This window comes from Manis pentadactyla, chromosome 7 (genome assembly GCF_030020395.1).
Source record: "Manis pentadactyla isolate mManPen7 chromosome 7, mManPen7.hap1, whole genome shotgun sequence".
In the NCBI taxonomy this organism is placed as follows: Eukaryota; Metazoa; Chordata; class Mammalia; order Pholidota; family Manidae; genus Manis; species Manis pentadactyla.
The window spans coordinates 121,929,712-121,952,031 of NC_080025.1; the positions used below are offsets into that span (position 1 = coordinate 121,929,712).

A 22,320-nucleotide genomic window follows, 5' to 3' on the forward strand; every position below is an offset into this window, starting at 1 on the left:
AGATACAGTCTCTGACCTTTCAGATTAAAGAACGACAAAGAAGAAAACTCTTCAAAAAATTAAAAAAAACAGAAAATACATATTGGTATTACAGTCTGATGATTGTTCTAATAACCCAGGAGATAATGGTAATACAGAAAAGAAAGTAGTCATTCAGAACAGAGTAAGAGAAGGCTTCCATAACACTTGGCATATTTCTTGATCAATGATTCAGAGCTATTGGGATGAGGGCACTGTGACTGGAGGAACCACACTTGCAAAGGTATGAACGTGTTTCACATTTGGAGAACTGCTAATCAACAGGCATGCCTGAAGTGAAGGTTGCATATGGAGATGGGGAGATGAGACTAGAGATCAGGCAGTGGCAAGCATTGAGCAGGACAGTGGGCAGGCACCCATGGCCTTCCTTGTACGGTGTGCTTTGGAATTTAAACCACATCTTCAAGGAAATAGGGGTATCCATAAAGGTTTAAGTAAGGTATGACATAAGGCAGTCTGTAACACTTTAAGAGTCAATCTGGAGTAATGTAAGGGCAGTGATACCAGAATCAAGATGCCCATGAGATCACTAAGGAAATCTAGAAAAGAAATGAGGGCTTGAATTTAAGACAGAGGATAAGAGGAGTAAAGCTTAAGAAATGGACAAAGGAAGCAATAGAATATGTATGAGGAATTGAGGAAGAGGAACAAGAATAGAATATGATTCCCTGGCTAGGGTAACTTGACCGATAATTAGATGAAATGTAGACTTCTAAAAGACACAGGTTTGGAGAAATAACAGGTTTGGAGGAGTTTATCAGAGAGATCCTAGACTGAGTCTCAAATGCAAATCTGGATGACTCAACAGCATATTGGTGCTAGCTGGTCACAGATATGGATGATAAGGTCCAAAAATCATGTGATCAGAGTGAGAAGAGGGGCAACCATGGGTCTCTGGGGAACCCTCGCTGCCTCTCCTCCAATTAAGGGATGGGTGGAAGAAAAGAAACCTGAAAAGAAGACCTGTTCATTAAACATTAATTGTGTTCTAATGATTTTTAATTAGCATTTTCAATTTTGTACCTAAACTAATATTCTTTCCAAATTTCTACCTTAAATATTACCATCTCGTGTAATTATAACATTGGGTAATACTCTGGGAAATTGGTTTGTACCATTTCATAAGTACACAAAATACACTTGAATTTATTCAATGATTCATTTTTACTTTTGTCCAGGTGAACATAAAATTGAAGTTATACTGGTTTTTAATGAAACACCTCTAATGCTAGGGAAAGATGGATACACAGTAACAAAATAGAATATCAAATGTGTTTGGGCAATGATATTTAGGGAAACAGGTGTGTGACCTGAATAGCTGTAGGTGGTCTGTTTTCTAGTTGAGAATTGATTTGTGCATTTGACCTGAAAGGAAGGTTTTAACTCTTTAAGTCACAGATGAAATCATTCTTTCACTGAACAGACACTTTCAGGGTACCCACTCTAGACTTTACATTATTTGAGTTGATAAAAGCAGTAAAATTTTGTCCTAGAAGGTATGTATGTTAAACAGACATGAGAAAATAAGAAATTGTGCTAATATATGCTTTTGTGGTAATAGAGAAAAAATTTCACAAATATCCATTAAGTGTTTTGAAAGTGGGAAGTCTATTATCTTTTGTAGCCTAGTTATAGCTAACAGAGAGAGGAATCTTTTTCAGGTCAAATGGAAGGACCAGTTTTGCAAATATGCATGTGAAAACTCACAAACCCAGCTAATAAAAGGAGAATGCATTTACAAAAGATAACAACACATATTTTGAAACTTTAAGATGAGTTATGAGGCAACAATATTCTTGGCAATCTCATTTAATCCCTTTCCTCCATTTACTCAGCTTTTTCTTTTTCTCCTTTCTCCTTAGAATTTGAGACCTAGCAGAGAACTGTTCTGGGAACCCATTTTTCACAGATATTGGGGGAAAATATATGTTGATAACCAGCACAAATTGATCAGTTAACGAGTAGTCCGCACTGGTACACAGACACATATTTGCACATAGGGTGCGATAAAGGACTGTTGTGAAGGTTGAATAAGATAATGCATGCAAAGTACTGAGACTGTCTAGTATAAAGTAAATTTCAGTAAATACCAAGTATTTTAACATTATTATAATTGCTTTATTATCTAGCTCAATTTTAACCATAGAACTGTAGAAACAAATTATAAATAAAAATGGTTCTGTGCATTTATTTACTGCGTTTTACATAGCTTAGAATTTGCATTTCTAAGTTATTTGCCTTGAAACACTGAGACTAAAAAAACTCTCAGATATGTGGTAAGGTGTTTTATTAAGATCTCAAGGATTTCATAACTTTTAAAAGAAGGACTGACCCCACAATAAGAAACTACATTCCTTCTGTACCTATTCAGTCTGTGAGCCATTAATGACTGGTTGCAGTTCCGTTTTTTAACTTTCTATTTTGTGAGAAATTTGGAGGATGTAATGGAAATGAGTTGGTTTCCATTGAAATGAAAGGTAGAAGCATATTGTGACCTATGTGCACAAATGTCATGAGAAAAACCTTGCATTAATTTAAGATATATAATGTATGTGATGATTATTATAGTTTCCCAGAGAAGCAGATCTTTAGCTAGAAGAGGATGTTTGTGTTTAAATGTTAATAGAGACAAAAACTATGTGAGCTTTCTGTGGGAATGTATTAAATCCAGAAATTATGCTTACAAATGGATAAAGCAATAAACAGAGCTTTTTATCCCCCTCTAGCTTTCATATGTTTTTGGCACTTATATTGACTTCGTTGTTAACCACGTTATCTGCCAGTCAATAACAGGTATTGAGTTTCTGTACTATATTAAGCACTACACTAGAACACTGTAAAGAGAACATGGTCATTGGCTGATTAGAAGAAATTCAACCAATGTCTCACTTAAAAGATGAGAATTCTACTGCTGTGAAAAAACTTATACCATTTTAACAAGATAATTAAGATAATCAAACTAAATTGAATTACAGTTTTCAAGGGAGAAAATTATAAGGGATAGTCAATTGACATCAAGTAGGAAAAAAAAGAAATGTCTTTATTAAGTACTATTACTCTGGTTTGTAGCAATGAATAGCAAACTTGTTCTCAGAACCCATTCACACTCTTAAAAGTTATTAAGGACCCCAAAGATCTTTCAGTTACATGGGTTATGTTTATTAGTATATCTAATTATTGGAAAAATAAAACTAAGAAAACTTAGAAACAGCTATTAATTCATTTAAAAAGAATAAACCTATTATATAACATAATTACATATTTTTATGAAAAAACCCACTATATTTACAAAATAATAAGTTGAGTGGGAAGAGTGGCATTATTTTATACCATACTAATCTCTTTAACATCTGTCTTAATAGAATTCATATGGATTCTCTTATCTGCTTCTCCATTCAATATGTTGCCATAAATTGTTTTGTTTGAAACAGATGAGGAAAATCCAGTCTCACATAGATATGTAGTTGAAAAAGGAAAGAGTATTTTAATAGCTTGTGAATATTCTTCTTTGATATTATACCAAAATTCAACAGGCGGTAGTTTCTTTAAGAATTTTTGCAGTGTGGATCTAAAATCACATCAATAAACTTTTCTTACCCTGTGATATTAAAGAAGTCTATCTTGCCCTTTGAATGGATATTTTAGTGATACATGATTTTGTGACATCATTGGGCATTTGGAAAACAATGGTTCACTGGGTAATGTAGATTGTCTGAAAGTTGACACATTTTATTTTATCACATAGTATTTAAAAACTACATTTGTCAATAACCACCAGACTCATCAAAAAAGTAGTTAAATACTGGAGAGCTATCAAGCTCATGGTGGCAGATACAAGTTTTACAAAATTCTAATTTTTACTCAAAAGCTTGGTTTTTATCACTGGCAACAATACTGTCAGTTGTATCCTGAAAGTAACAAGCTCACTTCACTTACTTTTGAGAAAATGCCTGACAAATATCTAAGTATGGATAATTACAGTTTGTCAAGTTTTTCTCTCAAGTATAAAGGGTGTTTAATGACAATGCAGCCAGTTCAGCTTGCAACTCAAAACAGTGGATTTTCCTCCAGACAACTGTTATACTTCATTATGCAGCAGAAGTGTTGGGTGTGTATTTCCCATTTCACCTCACAGAGTATTTTCTAAATGTGTACCCAGGGGGTGAGATTTATCAAAATTAATACTTTTTACTGCTTAATCAAGAGTATTCTTAAGTGAAACTGGCTTTTTTTTTTTCTATGAGTGTATGCTGTTGAAGAACACAGTGACTGCTAGTATATTTTGTGTTACTGCCCTGATTCATTCTAAAGCTCCAGCATGAATCAGTCATTGCTTCTGCACCACGTATGCAATGTCAACACAATGAAAAAAACAAATAACAACGTAGTGTTCATGTGAAAATATTTTCGACCTTGCATATCTCTCTGATAGGGCCTCGGGGTTCCCCACAGTTTTGAGGAGCCTATTTTGAGAATCCTTAGTCTTCATTGGTAAGCCTCTAATTTTCCCATTGCATTGTTGTTCTTTGCAAATATTCTTCTCTCTGTTTGATTTAAGGATAAAGTATATATTACATTATGTTGAACAGATATATCCTGTGGTTATTATTACAGTTAAAGGTATAGATTGTGAAAATGTTTTCTATTTTAAATTATTTTAGGTATCTAAATTAAAATTTTTTTAATTATTATCTAAATTTTCATGAATTTTTAAGCAATCTGTCCTTAAAAACCAGTGTTGTATTAACAAACAAAATAATTTTCATATAAAGATAATTCTGCATTTGATAATATGAAGATTTTAATTTAACATCTAACACAGTGTCCTGGATCTGAACTTAAACATCATGCTATTATTATAAATCTATTAAATTTCCCTGAATTTCTTATTAAGCCATGAAATACCTATCCACATCAAAGAAGTCACCATAAAAGTATGTATATGGCATAGTTAGAATTTTTCAACCTTACTTTTTTTTTATTAATGTGGATTTGTAGGAGTAAAAAACACTTGAAACAAAATTTAGAAATTTAGAGTCGGAATCTGCATTATCTGGGAGATGACTCTTAATAGGACATTATTAGAAACTGTAGTAGTCTATGAAGATAAAGCCAAAATTCTATGTTGTTTGTACTCAATGTATTTTTAAATCTAACTCTAAGTAAATAACATGAAAATAAAGTCTATATAAAAAATAAATCTATATGAAAATAAGAACCCCTTTATTTGCACTGATCTTTCTATTTAGTTTAGTTGTAGGAGGGGAATGAGTTTAAAAAAGTAGGAATGTGTGCATGAAAAATTACAGATCTTCTGTAGCTCAAGAAAACTTACTTTGTAATTTAGGTCCTGGCTTTCAAATCAGGGTCCAAAGAAATAAGTGTTAAAATAAGGAGACTACTATGCAGAATCATAGAGTGTGGATGAGTTCCAGGGAGTCCAAAAATCCCTAAAATTATATGCAAATGTATTATATCCCTGGATTTTTTTCCCAGGGGTTTTTCCAAACCTTTTATCATGAAGTTCAAGACACAAAAAAATGAGAACTACTGAATCTGTGTTTTGATTAGAGTGGAAAAATTCTATACTATATGAGCTGGATAAATCATGTTATGCCACAGGTCCATATATGATAACTAAGGTAAACTAAAGATTAAGCAATATAAACCATACACATATAAACATAAACAGACCTTAATAATTAATTGGGGAGTTTTGTTTATCAATTTTTCTATAAACTCCTTAAAATGGTTGTATGTTCTACATTAAAATAATAAGACTATAAGGAATTGGGAAGTGTTTATTTAAAAATATCTGTACCAAAATCTGAACAAAATGGGCATAAATATGAAAACACCTAAATGCTAGATAAATGTGAAGAGACTTTTTTACCAGTTACATGGTATCCGAAGCTGAATAGGTTTAATCATACCTCAGTTTCTCAGACTCTGTAGAAAGCGTGGCTCATGGCTAGTAAGAACAAACTACTTCTCAGTAGTTCTGTAGTTTTAAGGCATCTTTAAAGGGTGATAATCAGTGATGTTCCAGTGTCATTTAGAGACTGACAGTATTCTGGAATACATGTTTTGTTCAACAAAGTTATGAGTCTATACTGTAATAACAGTTATTTTTCTCCATATTAAAATTCTTACTTTTGAAAGGGAAAAGAATTACAAATCTCTGTTTGTGCCTTTATTTACCATACCATCATAAAGATACACATTCATACATGCATATAGACACTCAATTATTCAATAATGCATTCTTTTTCCTTATTACATTAAAATATTATCTTCCTACAATTTTTTTAACTGGTAAAACTTTTCCATTCCCAAGCCAAAAAGATGTTTTTATTTCCAAATTTTACAAATACAGGAATATCCATAAGATGGTGCTCTATCTTTAATTTGGTCAGATACTTGAATGCTAAAATACATCTATTACAAACGTGGTTAAAAGACCAGGTTAGAGTTTAATCTATAGTAAGTCTTTAGCTTAAGTGGAATCAGAATTTTTACATATTTTTCTTTTATCACACAATTGCTGTCTTTCTCCCAAACTTAGTCAATTCTAGGTGAAAAAAATAATTGCAGTTCTCATTTCAACTGATGTTTTCAGTTTGCACATACCACATTCGATAAATGAAGCAGTTGAGTTATATACAGTATAAATTTTTACAAAGTTCAATAATAGTCCTTAAAAGTCCTTTGAAACCTCCATTTCGATGGAAATTAAAAATGACATTGCAAGCAAGCACTTCCTTTTAGATGTTGAAGAACTGTAGAAGAATTAACTCCATAATTATCTCTGCCTAGTAAGATTATTTAACTAGTGAGGGAAAGGTAATTTAAGATATGCTACTTGTATAATGTATTTCTCATTTAGGGTGGTGCAGTCAGGAGAATTAATATTTCCTAGTCCATTTAAGTATCACTCAGAAACAGATTCAATAAACAGAGCACTTAAAAATTGGTTATAGGAGCCTTAATTTCTAAGAGAATCTCATGCCAAAGAAATAGAAACTACGGTAGTAGAGGTGACAAGGGAAAACTGTTTTCATGACAGCAACTATTTGGAGTCATGAAGGGCAATAATATCTATTTGGGTGTGTCCAAGGCAGGAACCAAATTCCCATCACATAACCACATGAAAGTCTCAAATAAAATACTGCTATGCTTTGGAGGCATATTTAATTTTACAGGTTTGCTTTTCCATCAATTGCTTAGAATTTTTCTCCCTTTGAACAGTGCCATCTTCTGAAGGACACCATCATTACACCTCTTATCCAACATGATGCTATAATTTTGCAGAAAACTGAGTAGATCTTTAAGAAGTACTAGTACTGAACAGAGAATCTTATATAACATTACATTACAAAACAGCAAAACACAGTGAACAGCTATTATTAAGAACTTAAACACTTAGGTTACATTTTCTGTTGGCAAAATATCAATATATACTGGTATCTTAAAAAGTTATAAAGTAATTCTAAGAACTTGTGATACCAGATTTGTGAAGGCATTTTTACCTTCTCAAAAATTTCCTAGAATTTACCTTTCTTAATTAATACACATTTTCCTTCTCATACTGAGATACAAAGTCTAAGTAATAGGTTTATGTAAATAAAACAATACAGCAAGACTTATATTTGTGTGATTTTGAATAAAAAATTAAAACTAAGAAACTAAAATCAAGTAATGATTGACAACCATTTTCATTAATATAATCCATCAACCTTTCAACAGATTATTTTCCTATTCATTTGCTCATAGTGTTGGCTGTACAATGATACATAATAAACATTGATGTCAATGGCACCTTCCCTGCTTTCAATGACAGTGTTATTCTGTAATCAATGGGGAAAATAGTATTTGCATGTATAAGAAACAGCTAATGAGCATTAAAAAGATCAAGAAGATAAATACTATTTTTAACTTTTGTCTGTACATTAATTTTGAAACTAGGACCGACTGCATGTGTTGGAAAATAATACCTTATCAGGTGCTTTGGAAGAAATCAAACAGAAGGTAGACATCTTTATTTGGAGAAACTTAAGGTACCACAGGCCAGAGGCTGTGTGCAGGAAGTGTTTAGGTATCAATCAAAAAAACCATGAAGAATGCTGAGAAAGAAGCAACAGACAGGATTCTATTACAGACATCCCCACGGTTTAATTAATTTGATGGATATTTATTAAGATTTCACTCTGAGCCAGGCACTGGGATAAGTGGAGAGAACAGAATGATGAGCAAAAACCCCAGAACTTCTCCCTCTTGGAATATAAAATGTAGGATGAAGATAGATATTCATTTTAAAAAGACCCCACACGTAAATGTATAATTACATGCTGAAATAACTTTTAAAGTAGAAGCACAGGCTACAGTGAAAGCATGTGACAGAGAGGTAAGACCCAGTCTGGCAGAGGGATGAGGGAAGCTAGTGGTGCTCCGGCAGAGATCTGAAGGATAAGAACGGGTTACAAAGAGTCTTTCATATTGCTTGCAAATCGATTTGCTTCAAAATTATCTGGGGTGGAGGTGGTGGGTAGTGCCTTAGATGAAATAAGATTAGACATGTATTGCTAATATGAATATGCTTGATAATTTCAATAATACATATGTACGTAAAACAAGTACATGTACATGACATATATGGTATTTCAGGCAGGCGGTGTGATAGAGCTGAACACCGTAAGGCAAGAAGGCATTTGGTTTGTTCTAAGTTCCTGGAAAAAATGCCACCATGGCTAGAATGCAGAGAACTGAAGGCAGACGGTGTAAGGCCCTACAGACCCTAGTGAAGTTTGGGCCTTTATCCTAGGAGCAGTGAGGAGTGTTAGGCATCAGTATTATAGTCATATGTTTTATTTTCTATAATAAAAAATCTCTCAGGTTGTACTTAGATATTAGAAAAGGGCAAAAATGGGTGAAGGCAATAGAAATGGAAGAAAGGAAGTGATTGGAAAGAAATATGGGAGGTACAACTGAAATCACTTGATGAAGAAATGGATATTAAACAAAAATGAGAGGAAGATGTTAATAATAACGAGAAGATTGATCTTTTCCTTTCTTTCAATACTAGGGTTAGTCTATAATTCTTAATATATTAATGGCATGGACAGGTTTAATCACATTCCTAACACATACTCTCTGGAGGCCAGAAGGGGTTTAGGATTAGGAATAACTATTAAAAGATTTTAGCTGAGACAGAAGGAGCTCCACCTGAAACCCTCACTAGAGAATGTCTGTCACAGGATGAAGCACTCACTACAATGATGAATACTTAAAGAAAATTTATTGATTCCAGACTGTTAGTCAGTTTCACGTCAGTGATACAATGCTGTTCAAAGGTTCCTATTTAATATTTTAACAGTAAAGTGGGGAGCTGATAAAACACTTTACCCACACCATGAAAATGTTCTCAGGAAATCATTGGAGAAACTTTGGGATAAAAAGGCAGCCTGAATTATAACAGAAAGTAGAACAAGTTAAATAACATCGCTAGTCCTTGAATTTCTCTGTGATTTGCTATGGGGAACAACCTGCCCACCTCACCAGATGGGCCATAGCCTGAACCTGAGGCCTAAGTGGACAGATGCAAATGTCATTTGGCTAAATCCTGCCTTTAGGGCAAACAGAGAAAGAAAAAAGAAGGGTAAACAGACATTTTCTTCCTATCACAGTGACCTAACTTTCACATCCTGATGCTCATTTGGCTGTTTTCTGAATTACCTGTATTTTATAAATAAAGCTCAATTTTAAAACTGCAGAACAAATACTAAAATAAAATATTTTCCATTAATAAAATTCTCTGGGGAAGAAAGCATTCTAATATAAGAGACTGTAACAATGTTCTCACTTAATGTTAGGATTCACAGAACATCATTCAGGCGGTAGAGGCAGGAAATGAACACCGCCCAAATACCCCTACAAGTCTACTGCTGTGAGAGGTGATTTCCTTGATTTTTTTCCCCACTCCTGTCAAGAATAGAGAGTACTTCCCTATGATAAATAAACTTTGTGTTTTTGTTATTTATGAACTTTGGATATTATTTAAAAGTTAATTACGTCCATTTTAACAAATATTTACTATGTATCACACACCAGATTCTGTTGTAGACACTAAGATACAAAAGACTTAAAAGAAAACCTAGCATTTCCATACATTTTCAAAGAGGATTAATAGCTATTACTTTATTCTATTTTTCACAATGGTCTTATAAGAAAAGCACAGAGAAATTAAATGACTTGCCAAGCTTTGGTTCTGTAATTAGTAAGAGATTCTCTTCATTCCTGACCCATAAATTTCTCCTAATTATCTTTTATCCTTCAACTGATTATCTTTACCTGAATGTCTGAAAATAACTTTTTTATTTCCTTTACAAGTATGGTGTGGTATAGACTCTACCTACATTGTTGGGGTTCAAATTCTTTCTGCCTCTTTAGGTAGGTGGCTGAGTAACAACCTACCCCAAAACTCGGTGGAATAAACAACAATCAACTATTATCTCTCATTTGTCTGTGGGTTACTTGATCCAGGCTGTGTTGTGCTCCAAATTATAGGTCAGTTTCAGGTCTGCTCCACCTGTCTTTCATCCTCTTTGGGCCAGTCTGCTATTGAGGTCATGGTCAACTCATACTGATGGCAGAGACATAAGAGGAGAAGCCATCCCTGTAGGCACTATTTCTAGCCTCTGCTTGTGTTATGTCTCTTAGCATCCCATTGGCTAAAGCAAATCACATGGCCATGCCCAATGTCTTTCTAAGTAAAGGGACAGGAAAGTGCACCTATCATCGTGTAAGGCTGATCAATGGTTGTCTGGGGCCAGGAGCAGAGGGAGAGATGGATTGAAAGGAATCATGGGAATATTTGGGGGGTTATAAAATTGTCTATGTCTTGATTTGTAGCAGTAGTTTCACAGATTCATGCCTCTGCCAAAGCTGAAAAATTTGTCTAGTTTATATGGACGCAGTTCATTATTTGTAAATGTGTATCTTAATAAAGTTGATATAAAAAATAAAAAGGTTTCTGAAAAGGATGGGATGAAATGACCTATAGAGAATGAACATTTTAGTGGCAGATGATATTCATTGCAAAATAGAAAAAGAAGTACTACTACTAAACTCATGTACACAGAGTAGCCCCTCCTTTTCTGTGGTTTCCTGTCCCATGGTTTCAGTTACCTGTGGTCACCTGCAGCTGGGAAGCAGATAATCCTCCTTCTGACATACTGCCAGAAGGTCAACAGTAGCCCAGGTCATTCACCTTACTTCCTCTCTTCGCTGTAGGCATTTTATCACCTAGCATTATCACAGGAAGGAAGGTGAGTACAGTATAATCCAATATTTTGAGAGAGACCACATTCAAATAACTTTTTCTTACAGGATGTTGTTATAATTGTTCTAGTTTATTATCAGTTATTGTTGTTAATCTCTTATTGTGTCTAATTTACAATTAAACTTTACCATAGGTAGGCACTTGCAGGAAAATATCATAGTATATATAGGGTTCAGTACTATCTGTGGTTTCAGGCATTCATAGGGGGTCTTGGAACACATGCCCCATACACAAAGGGGGACTAGTATAATAGACTTCATTTTGTGCTTCAAAAATCAACATGTAGAGCAGGTGAAGGGTAACGTAATTAAATATTAAAAAGTTTTTTATCTTTACTGAGTCTATGAATTGCTACTCCTGCCTCACTTCCTTATGTGAACAAATGCACTGCTTTCCCTTCTTTCTCTCCTTATCCTCCTTTCCTCCACATGTTGAAAAAAGACCAATTATTTTAGGTACTGCTGACACACAAAAGGCTTGATTTTTTTTCTTTTTTTAATTTGGGAAAGAATTTTAAGGTGTAAAATTAAAATAGTAGAGATAGTACACGCAACCCCATTAAGGCAGGTGGGAGTACTGACTAAAAATGAATTAAACATTTCACACGCAGTCTCCAGCATTCAGAGAAAGACTCCCAAGTTTATGGCAATATATAAGTGCATACAAAAGCTCTTGAAATTCAGACCAAATTTAGAGCATCTCTGAGGAGACTGTTGCTGGCTTCTAGTTGCTTTCTCTTTTGCAAATGGCATGCTTGAATCTGCAAGTTGATCTTATATTTGTTTTTTCTTTCCTACACGTGAAGTTTACAAAGAATAGAGTTTAATGGTCCATTTCCAAACTAAGTTCAATTTTTCTGTAATCCAACCAAAAATAACAGATTAGTTTTTAACAGTCTCTATTAGTTCCAACAAAATATTTTCAACCTGATTATTTCAAAGAACTAATATTAAAGAACCACCATAAACACAGTCACATGAGATTCTTTGGAATTCTAATAAACTTGGCATATTTGGGGACTTCTTCCCCTAGAAGCATCGTTAAACATATAAATAAATTTTCCTCCGGTAATCACATACCTACACATATTCCCACCATACTTTTTAGGTGGGATTCCCACAAAATTTTAGGTGGAATTGGGAAGAAAAAATAAAGAGTTAGCTGGACAATACAAAGTAATCAGCATTTTTAGTTAATGGTCCATTTTCTAAATCTTTCATAATCCAAACTTATCTACAATAATACATTATGCATGGAAATATGGGGATGTTTGCAGCATTTTGAATACACAGTAAAATACTATTCACATTTTTTCTCCATCACAATCAACTGTTTATTTGAATTCTAGAGTTTGTGTAGTAAGACATTCACATGCTGCTATCCTGAAGATAACCACCAATGAATTCAAATGATGGGTCCAAGACTGCTAGAAATTTAACCTTACTTTCCTGCAAAAAAGATGGCATACGAACAGTAAAAGTACAATCCTGGCATGAATTCTTCTTGTTCACCTGGAATATTCTACCTGGAATTTTTCCAAAGCTACCGTAAATCAATAGCTTTCATTTGTATAGCAAACTCATTATTACTTGAAATGTAAATCTAATCACAATGAAAGTAAAATATTTAAGTAGTTAATAATACAACAGTAATAAGAACAGCTAATGTTAAAACCATGTATATAAAGATGGAAATGTGTATTACAAACCAGACATTTTACTAAGAGTTTTATAAAATTTTTTCACTTTTTCACTGGATCCTCATCAAGCCCCCATGAAGTAGGTTCTATTATTGCACCAACTTTATAGCGGAAGAAGTTGAAACTTGGAGATATTAACTAATTCATCAAGGTTGCTTAGCAGTGGAGCTGGAATTTAAATGCAGATGGTCAAACTTCAAAATGCAATTTATTAACCACTGTGAACTGCAAATATTTGCATTACATAGAGGAGGTGAAAGGTAACTGTCTTCAGACTTTTAGGTAAATGGCAGAAACTAGGCACATTCCCTAGAAGACCTTAATTTAACTTAGGGTGCAAGAAATTTGTATTGATTGTCCCTATGTTCGATCTTGTGGTAGGAACTGAGGTCCAAAATTTTGTAAAACTGGGGTCTACTCTTGAGGATATAGGCTAGTGAGGAGAGAGTTACCTAAAAGGTCAAACAGAAGAAAGTGAGGTTAATGCTATGCTGCAGCTGTAGGACGAGGGCATTAGCAGGAGCAGGGGAAGCAAAGACTGAATGGCTTCAGGAGAATCTATACAGCCTTCCCAGAGGAGGTAATATCTGAACTCAGCTCTCAGCAGCGAATGCTTTTCTTGGCAAATAATCACTGGAATTCACCTTTTTTCTTAGATCAATCAGGCCAACCCCTGGAGCTGGGGGAGAAATCAGCCTCTCCTGCAGTACAGGAGCTGAGAGAAGAAGGGGTAGCCATATGATCACACGTGGGGTTCCGTTATGAAGGGAGAATGGGGCCACATAGTAGGCACGAGCATCATCAACCACAACACTGTCAGGATAATGAACTAAATACTTGGTGGTATTTTGAGGAAATTAGTGGAAAAACTGACTCCCAAGAAGGCAGATGTAGATAAAGTCAATAAAAACTCTGAATGTCTCCCCCTCTAAACTGTATAGGAATGAAAACGAATCATAATTAACAACTTTCTTAATTATGGTATGGTAAGAAGGATCTTTTCTATTTCCTCTGAAATTCAAAATCTGTAAGCTTAAAATAAAACTCTTTTGGACACTATTACTGTTGCCACACTTATGTTCTCTACCATTGTTTTTTGCCATAATAATATATTATCTGTAACAGATAATATACATATTTATGATTAGATGAATGGACATACTATGTATCATTGTGGCAAAAACATGTTACACATACACGTACCTGTTCATCCTTTTGAGGTTAGTTACTACTCCCCGAGGTCACACAGCTGGTTGAATAGCAGAGTGAGGATGCAAACCGGAGGCATCAGACTCGGAAGACAGACGCTGCCTATTACAAGCACCTCTAACTGTTCTTCCACACTATTATTTTTGCTCTTCTATTTTGGGGAGTTTATTACAAGTATTCTTTCCCTGTATGCTCTAAATCAAAGCGTAAGTGTTAAGGCATGGACTTATGTTCTCTCTTAGCTTTACATCAGCATAGTGTTTCCAAGTTCATGCTATGTTATATAATTCTTCTTAGTAGGCAACTACTTCTTTCTTTGTAATATTCTTAAATATTTTAATGTGCAATTATTTTTCTGATTGTACTTTTGTATTCATTTTATCTTTATATTCCTTTTTCAATATATAGTTCATTGAAAAGTTTTCCAGTATTTTGTCTAAAAGCATTCCATTTCATATCATGATGTTCAAAGTTCTGAGTCACTTTTTGACCAAAATAAACTAGAGCTATTGACTACAACAGAGAAGAACCAATAATAAATTAATTAGATTTCCATTTATATTTACAATGCAAAAGCTAATTCTTTTTACTATTTGATTTAGAATATGCTATCCTCATTAAAATCACTAGTTCCCTTTAGGAAATATTACATTTGAATTTCCACATATCTACACAAAGGATACACAGGTTTAGCTGAAGCTGTAATCTAATCAGATAGAGATTCTGGGTTATTTTGTTACCTCTCTTCAGCGTGTATCTGAAGTCAGAGTGTTGCCTGGCTGCAGCCTGAATGGTGCTTTTGTTCATATTAGGAGAAAACCTTCTCCTCCTCAAGATGTGTACAGCCATCGGACGGACAGCCACGGCAGTGAACACACAAGTCTAGGGCCACTGAATGTGCATGGCACATCCTCGAGCTGTGTTTGACCAAACAAACATGTACCCTGGCCCCAAAAAAGACTGCATCAATTCTCTTGTTTATTTCAACTTTTTCTGGCATTACTTAGCCAGCACAGAAAAGAACTGAAGTAATCAGATGTGATTATAGAATTCTTGGCAACTGATAACCAGACACACTAAGATAGAGTAAGAAAATAACTTGATCTTATAGTTTTCGTGGGACCTCACTTTCTACTGAGTGCCAGTGAATCTGTCTACTTACCAGAATCTTGCCATTTATCAATTTAAGCCTGAATTCCTCCTCCTGTCTTGGTGTTTGAAGGCAGCATTTCAACACTCTCTAGAACAATATGAAATGAAAAGACATTTTAACTGCTAAGTACAAATGAAATCATAAGATTTTATTATCCTTTTTTTTGAAAAAGTCACCTTCCTTAAAATGTAATAATGTAAATGTCATATTTTAATTAGAAAAGTGATGTTCTCCATATATAATTTGCTTGATGAGCACTGAGAAGGGTAGGACAAAATAGGTGATTAAGGTTGTTATGAAAAGTTCTTATACTTGAAGAGTTAAAATTGGTTGGGTTTGTTTGGAAATAGCAATGATGACATACAAGTGCTCTATTTTAAATGAGATTCATGAACTTCTGTGGTGAAGTAAAAAGCTATCTTAGTAACCATGCGTAATACATGATGACATAGGACATTTCTTAACAAATGAAAAACAATGCTAGCAAGAGTTTAGGAAAAAAACCATAGGAAGAAAACTTCAGGACATGGATCCCAATCATAAGAGTGGTACAAAATATTAAGGGGAATTCAGAAAAAAAAGGAGAAATCGTGTGTGTGTGTGTGTGTGTGTGTGTGTGTGTCTTAAGGAAGAGAACTTAACAGCACCATTTGTCACACATAGTTCATCCTCAAATCACTTGATAATTGAAGTGACCATCTGTATAGGCTAACTGGCTTTTACCCAGAAGAAAAATAAACTTGTATCTTTATGATGGAGGTAATTTTGCAACATGGATTGAGGCTGCCACTGAAGTTAGGTCACTGTCCTACCACAGAAACTGGGAGAACAGGAGTGGTAAGGGTGCTCTTGCTTGACTAGTACCTTTCAGACACCATTCCTTGGTCCTGGAGAAAGATATTCCTGGATCTGTATGGCAAGAGGCTTAAGTTTTAAGAAGACTTGCATACCATATGATTTCACTTACATGTGGAATCTAAAACAACAAAACCAACCAACCAAACAAAAAGTTTATGAATACAGAGAACAGGATGGTGGTTGTCAGAGAGAGGCAGTCAGAGGAAGGAGAAATGGGTTAAAAAGTACAAGTTTCCAGATATAAAATAAATAATGGGGATGTAATATGCAGCAGTTAATACTGTATTGTATATTTGAAAGTTGCTGAAGGGGTAGATTTTAAAAGTTTTCATTGCCAAAAAAAAACAGTAACTATGTATGATGATGGATGATAACTAGACTTAGTGTGATGATCATTTCACAATTACAAGAAAATTGTTATGTTGTATACCTGAAACTAATGAAATGTTATATCTCAATTATATCTAAATAAAAATAAAAAGACATTTCAAAGAGGAGAAAAATAATTTATAAGCTTTCCAAAGTAAATACACTAAAAAAGGGAAGGGGAGAGAAATCCTCCCTTTAACAGAAAGAACTTAGCCTCTTATTTTTAATTTGTGTTTGTTCATAGATATAAAATATTTCAATATTTAATTTGCATCAGAATTGCATTGGCCAGACTCCTTCTTCTCTAGGTGCTTGGATTTTTACTTTCTACCTTTGCTTCTCTCTCTCTCAGACTCATTTCTTCATTCATGAACACATTCTTCCTTTAAATATGTTGAATTTCATTCAATCAGGTTACAATTAGCCAGGGGAGCCATTCAATCTCTTTGAGGTGAATTAGCTTATTGGTGTTTTATATGTTGATTTCAATGTTTGTCTCTTAAAGCAAACTAATTTCCCCTTCTTCCAGGTTTTGGAGAGGCACTCATAGGTCTACACAGAAAATCTAACAGCACAGTTTACCTAGAAGAGCACACCCCTAAAGCAGGCACTTAGCCGGTATTGGTGATTGATTGAGAAATCTCATTAACTGGAAGGCTGGCATTGCTTTCATTCTAGTCCAACTGGTTTCTGTGTAAAGCTGCATATTGGCAATTACAGAAATGGTTTCCATTTCCTTTTGCTGTTGTCGGAGAGGAAAAGTTTTCCTTTCTTTCCTTCTAGGTTCTTTGGCTGGACTAATAAATTGACATAAAACAGATTACAAAAGAAAAATAAATTTAACTTCCTACATATGGAAACTCCTAGAAATACAGGATTCAAAGAAGCGACCAAAGAAGGCAGCTTTTATACCTTTTAGACAAAGAAATAATAAATCTGTGTAGAATCAACAAGTCAAAGAAGTTTGGGCTTGTGGTAGTACATTAGTGAAGAAATAACAAGTTTTGTTTATACAGCATTCTCAGCCCTGAATTCCTTCTCTGGTGATAAGGTACAGGTAGGGTACCTTTCACACTGGAGATTTATTTCCTGCATTCAGTGGGACCAAGGAGGGTCAGAGTGTCTTTCTTGCACTGACTGTTTAAGTAACTTTAAATTCAAAATAATATGCCCAAATAGCACATTTTGGGGTGGCACATTTTGCTCCCTTACTATTGAAGAAACCAGCAGAACTGAACAATCAATGGCATACCAAAACAATGACTACTTCTCAAATGGAAATACTCTAATTGCCTTGTGAATCATTATTCAACCTCTTGAGATTTACCTGAGTTTGTATAACTACTTTGTTGTGAAAATTTAGAATAGAAAGAAATCTTGCTGCTGAACAAAGACTAGTGACCTATTGGGCTTCACTTTCCCCATACATGCATCCAGTTATTCTATTAGCATGCTCATTGCTGTGGATTCTGTTACTGCCTCTGGCAGTGAGACAGACTCAGATTAACATGTGCATCAGAAACCTTTGCCTGGATTCCCTTAGGGCTTGATTCATCTGAAATTACCTTTGGAAGCAGCTTTGCTGATCTATGCCCACTGATTTAATAATGAACAATCACCATTCTTAAGACTGAGAAACTTTCAGTTGCTAAGTTAGTTGTGCTTCTTGCTTCTAAAGCATCTTTCTCCAAATAAAAGATCTTATTTCAGATAACATGGAAAACAAAGAGAAATTAATGATGCTATCTTTAAACAGATCCTAAATTATTTGTAACCTAATGTCATGTTTCAGTAAGACATTCTAATAAGACAGTTTTTACAAGACCACTACCAACTGAATTTATGGATTCAGGAATAAGAGCTAATTTGCTCTTTTTTATGTCAAAATTTTTATTTGCCACCAGATAATAAATAACAATAAATAAAAAGCCACAACTCCTCAATAGTGCTTCTGCATTTTCACAGACTTTCCCTCCTTTGTATATTTTTGCCTGAGATTCAAATGTGGCAGAGATGTTTCATAGGGAACAATGCTTCTAATATGAAGGCACTCCTTTTCTGGAAATTACAAAAAGTCATGGGCTCCATGTGGAAAGACAATAGTCTCAGAAGATCCCAAAGATTGGAGAATGGATCCATCCCTGCCAATCACCAGATCTGTGAGGTTAGGCAAGTTAGTCATCTCCTAGAGCCCTAATCCCCTCATCAATTACTCATACATATATTTTATCTCATGGTCACTATATGTAACACTGTAATATGCTTTATAGCTTTATAATAGAGTGTTATAGAGAACACACAAAACAGCTAATGTAGCAGATGTTCAGTAAAGGATAGGTATTATTATTTTCCTGCCCAAGGTTCTATGGCACCCTGTTTAGAGATCACTGAAAAATGGCATTTATAATTTGCTTGACACTATTCTCCTGGACTCTAATGCATAATTTCTGTGCCTGATAATAGTGCAACATATTTTCATAATGAGCTCTAATCTATTCCTGACACATTATCTTTTTCTGGCAAAAGCATCCAAATTATGTGTTAGTCAGATGAGAAAAACGATCCCATAAAAATATGTATCCATTCCTCCATAAAAAATATTCCTTATGCATTTGTCATCAGATAGTACAGCTTTGTTTTTACTCAAAACCCTATACCAGACAATAAGACTACTCCCATGGCACATATCAAAATAGTAGCCATGAAGCACGATACATTAAAAATACAATTTGGGGTGTATATATGTATTTTTGGCTTCAGGTTTCCCAAAGATTCTCAGATCTAGTGTCCTATAAATGGTAGTTATTCTCAACATAACAAGAACTAACAGAAGGCATTTTACAGAGCATTTTGTATAAAGTAAACAGTAAGGGTAGAAAGGAGTATAGACAGAACCTAGGGGTCCCTCAGGGTCCTCTTGTATGATCATGTTCACTAGAATTAGTGGAACACTAGAGCAAATCCAGCCAGCCAGAATCATCAAAGGTATGAAGTTTGGTTCTCCTCGCCAGTCAAGACACCTTAATCAGCTGATGTGGTGGCTGAGTAAAAGAACACAATTGGATAATGTAGGAAGGAAGTCACACCAACCATGATCTAATCACCATTTATAGAAATGAAGAAGGTATTTAAAACATTAACTAAGCTTTATTTCCCTCACTTCAACTACTATTTTACATAGGGTTTGTGGCTGGTGGTTATTTTATAATTTAGCTCATAAATTATAAAATATCAAAATAGCACTGTAACTATATATGGTGACAGGTTTAACTAGACTTACTGTGGTGATCATTTTGCAATATATACCAATACCAAATCATTATGTGGTACACCTGATGCTAATATAACATTGCATGTCAAGTATATCTCAATTAAAAAAATTTAAAAACAAACCAAAACAAAAACAGCACTGTGAGTAATCTAGAGGAGAAGAGCACATTAGCTAGGAACATTGACATTGGAGATGGATGCAGTAACTGAGGAGATTTACGGATTGGTGCTTTCTAGGGAGCAAATGAATATGTTTCATTTTGCTTTGCCTTTGTAGAAGCAACATTCTTCTGTTGGGATGAGAGAATTAATATTTGGATGTTTGGGTATGGAAGCAGATGATGTTGGTGGGCAGTCAAGTGATAGTACCAAGAGGAGGTTCACCAGGGGGAACTGTGTACTTTGAACCCTCTTCTTGTGCTTTGGTAATTGCCCACGTTATAAATTCAGCCCTCCCAAGAAGCAAGAAAATTCACATACCCAAATTTACTTTCATCTAAGGTGCAACCACATGGTATACAAGTCTAGATTGACAAATACTTTCTCTTAGTATTTTAAAGATATTTTCCCACAGTTTATTGGCTTCCAGGATAATTGTCACTCTTTTTTTTTTAGATCATTTTTCTTTCTCTTGCTACTTTAAAGTCGTATGTGTATGTGTGTTGGCATTTTGTGTTTCACTCCACTAAATCGAAGTATGAATTGATTTATATTTATCCTCATTTGGATTTCTTGTGATTCTTCAAATTGAACATGCTAATTTTTCATCAGTTCTAGAAAATGATTATTACCTTTGCCAATATTAGTTCTCCCCAATTCTATTCTATCCTTCCTGAATGCTATATTTGTATATTTTATAACTTGTCATTCTACCTTCTACCTCTTTTAATCTTTCATTTTTTTCTCCCTGTGCTGTACTTTTCAAAATGTCTTGAGATCTATCTTCTAGTCATCACATTCTTTCTCATCTATGTCTAATTAGTTACTTATTTAAGCCTTGCATTCAGGATTGCTAATGTAAATTTTATTGTATTATAACATAAAGTTAACAAGCACACAGATCATAGGAGTATCTTCGTGTTTTCACAAAGTGAACTTGGCCATTTAATCTGCACATTGCCAGAACTTCAGAAGGCCCTTTATGTCCCATTCAGTATCTCTTTCCATTCCAAAGGTAACCAGTATCTTTAATAGTATCATTTAGTTTTGCCTATTTTTTGACTTTCCATGAATAGAATCTAAGAGTATCATCTTTTTTGGTTATGGCTTCTTCCTTCCAACAATGTATTTGTGCTATTGCATGAAATTGTAGGTTGATCACTGTCACTATAGCATTCCATTTTTAAAAATAGACCACAATTTATTCATCAATTTTACTATAAGCAGATATTCACATTTTTCCAGTTTTGGACTATTAGAACAACACTGCAATGAATATTCTTGTATATGTCCTTCTTATTAACATTAGTAGGCATTCCTCTTGGGTATACATCTAGGAACCTACACTTGATAATGTGTTTGTATATGTTCCACATTTGTAGGTATTGCCAAACAATTTTTATAAGTAATAATATCCATGTAAATGTCCGCAGTATATGACAGTTCCAGTTGTTCCATATCCTTGTTGTCCTTGTCTGTTCTTTTCACTTAGACATTTCTGTGGACTTGGTAGCATAGGAAAACTGAACACATTTTTATATATTTATTAGCTATTTCGATTTCCTCTTCAGTTTGTAATGGCTGTTTCTGTTTTAGTTCAATTTTCTCTTGGGTTGTCTGTCTTCTTTTATGGATTTGTGTAAGTTCTTAAAATCCTGGATAGAAGCCCTTAAGAGTTATATAAACTGCAAAAATCATTTCCTAGTCACTTTTTCATTCCTTATAATAATGTGTTTTAATGAACAGAAGTTCTTGAGTTTAATGCATTCTGACATATCCAGTTTCAAAATTGCTACTGCTTTTTGAGTCCTGTGTAAGAAATATTTCCTTATCCCAAAATAATATATTGTCCTCTGCTTTTTCCTGTTTGTTTTATTTATTTACTTTTCATATTTGACTTTGATACACCTCAATTTAATTTTTGTATAGTGATAAAGCAGGGAGGCATGATCCTTTTTATTTTTTATAGATGTCCAATTACTACAGAACCAGTTATTGAAAAGCAATTCATTCTCCACGGACTTACTGGGGTACTTTTGCTATTTGGTTAAACACAACATTAATCTATCCTTGCACCAATGCCACAGTTTTAATTATTGTGGTATTATGATGTCTTGAAATATAATAGTGTAAATCCTCCAAGTTTGTTTTTCTTCAAGATTTTAGCTATTCAAGAGTGTTTGAATTTTTATGTAATGTTTAGAAACATCTTGTCAGTTTACACAT

General features: G+C 34.2%; 1 long non-coding RNA gene across 1 annotated transcript; it reads right to left on the reverse strand.

The window, feature by feature from the left end:
• Positions 1 to 3,121: 3,121 nt before the first annotated feature.
• On the reverse strand, positions 3,122 to 19,491 carry LOC118922642 (uncharacterized). The gene is made up of 4 exons (XR_005028835.2): positions 15,448 to 19,491; positions 11,224 to 11,340; positions 6,029 to 6,112; positions 3,122 to 4,583 (listed from the first exon to the last, which is right to left on the reverse strand). It is a non-coding gene; the product is annotated as an uncharacterized LOC118922642 (long non-coding RNA).
• Positions 19,492 to 22,320: the final 2,829 nt, after the last annotated feature.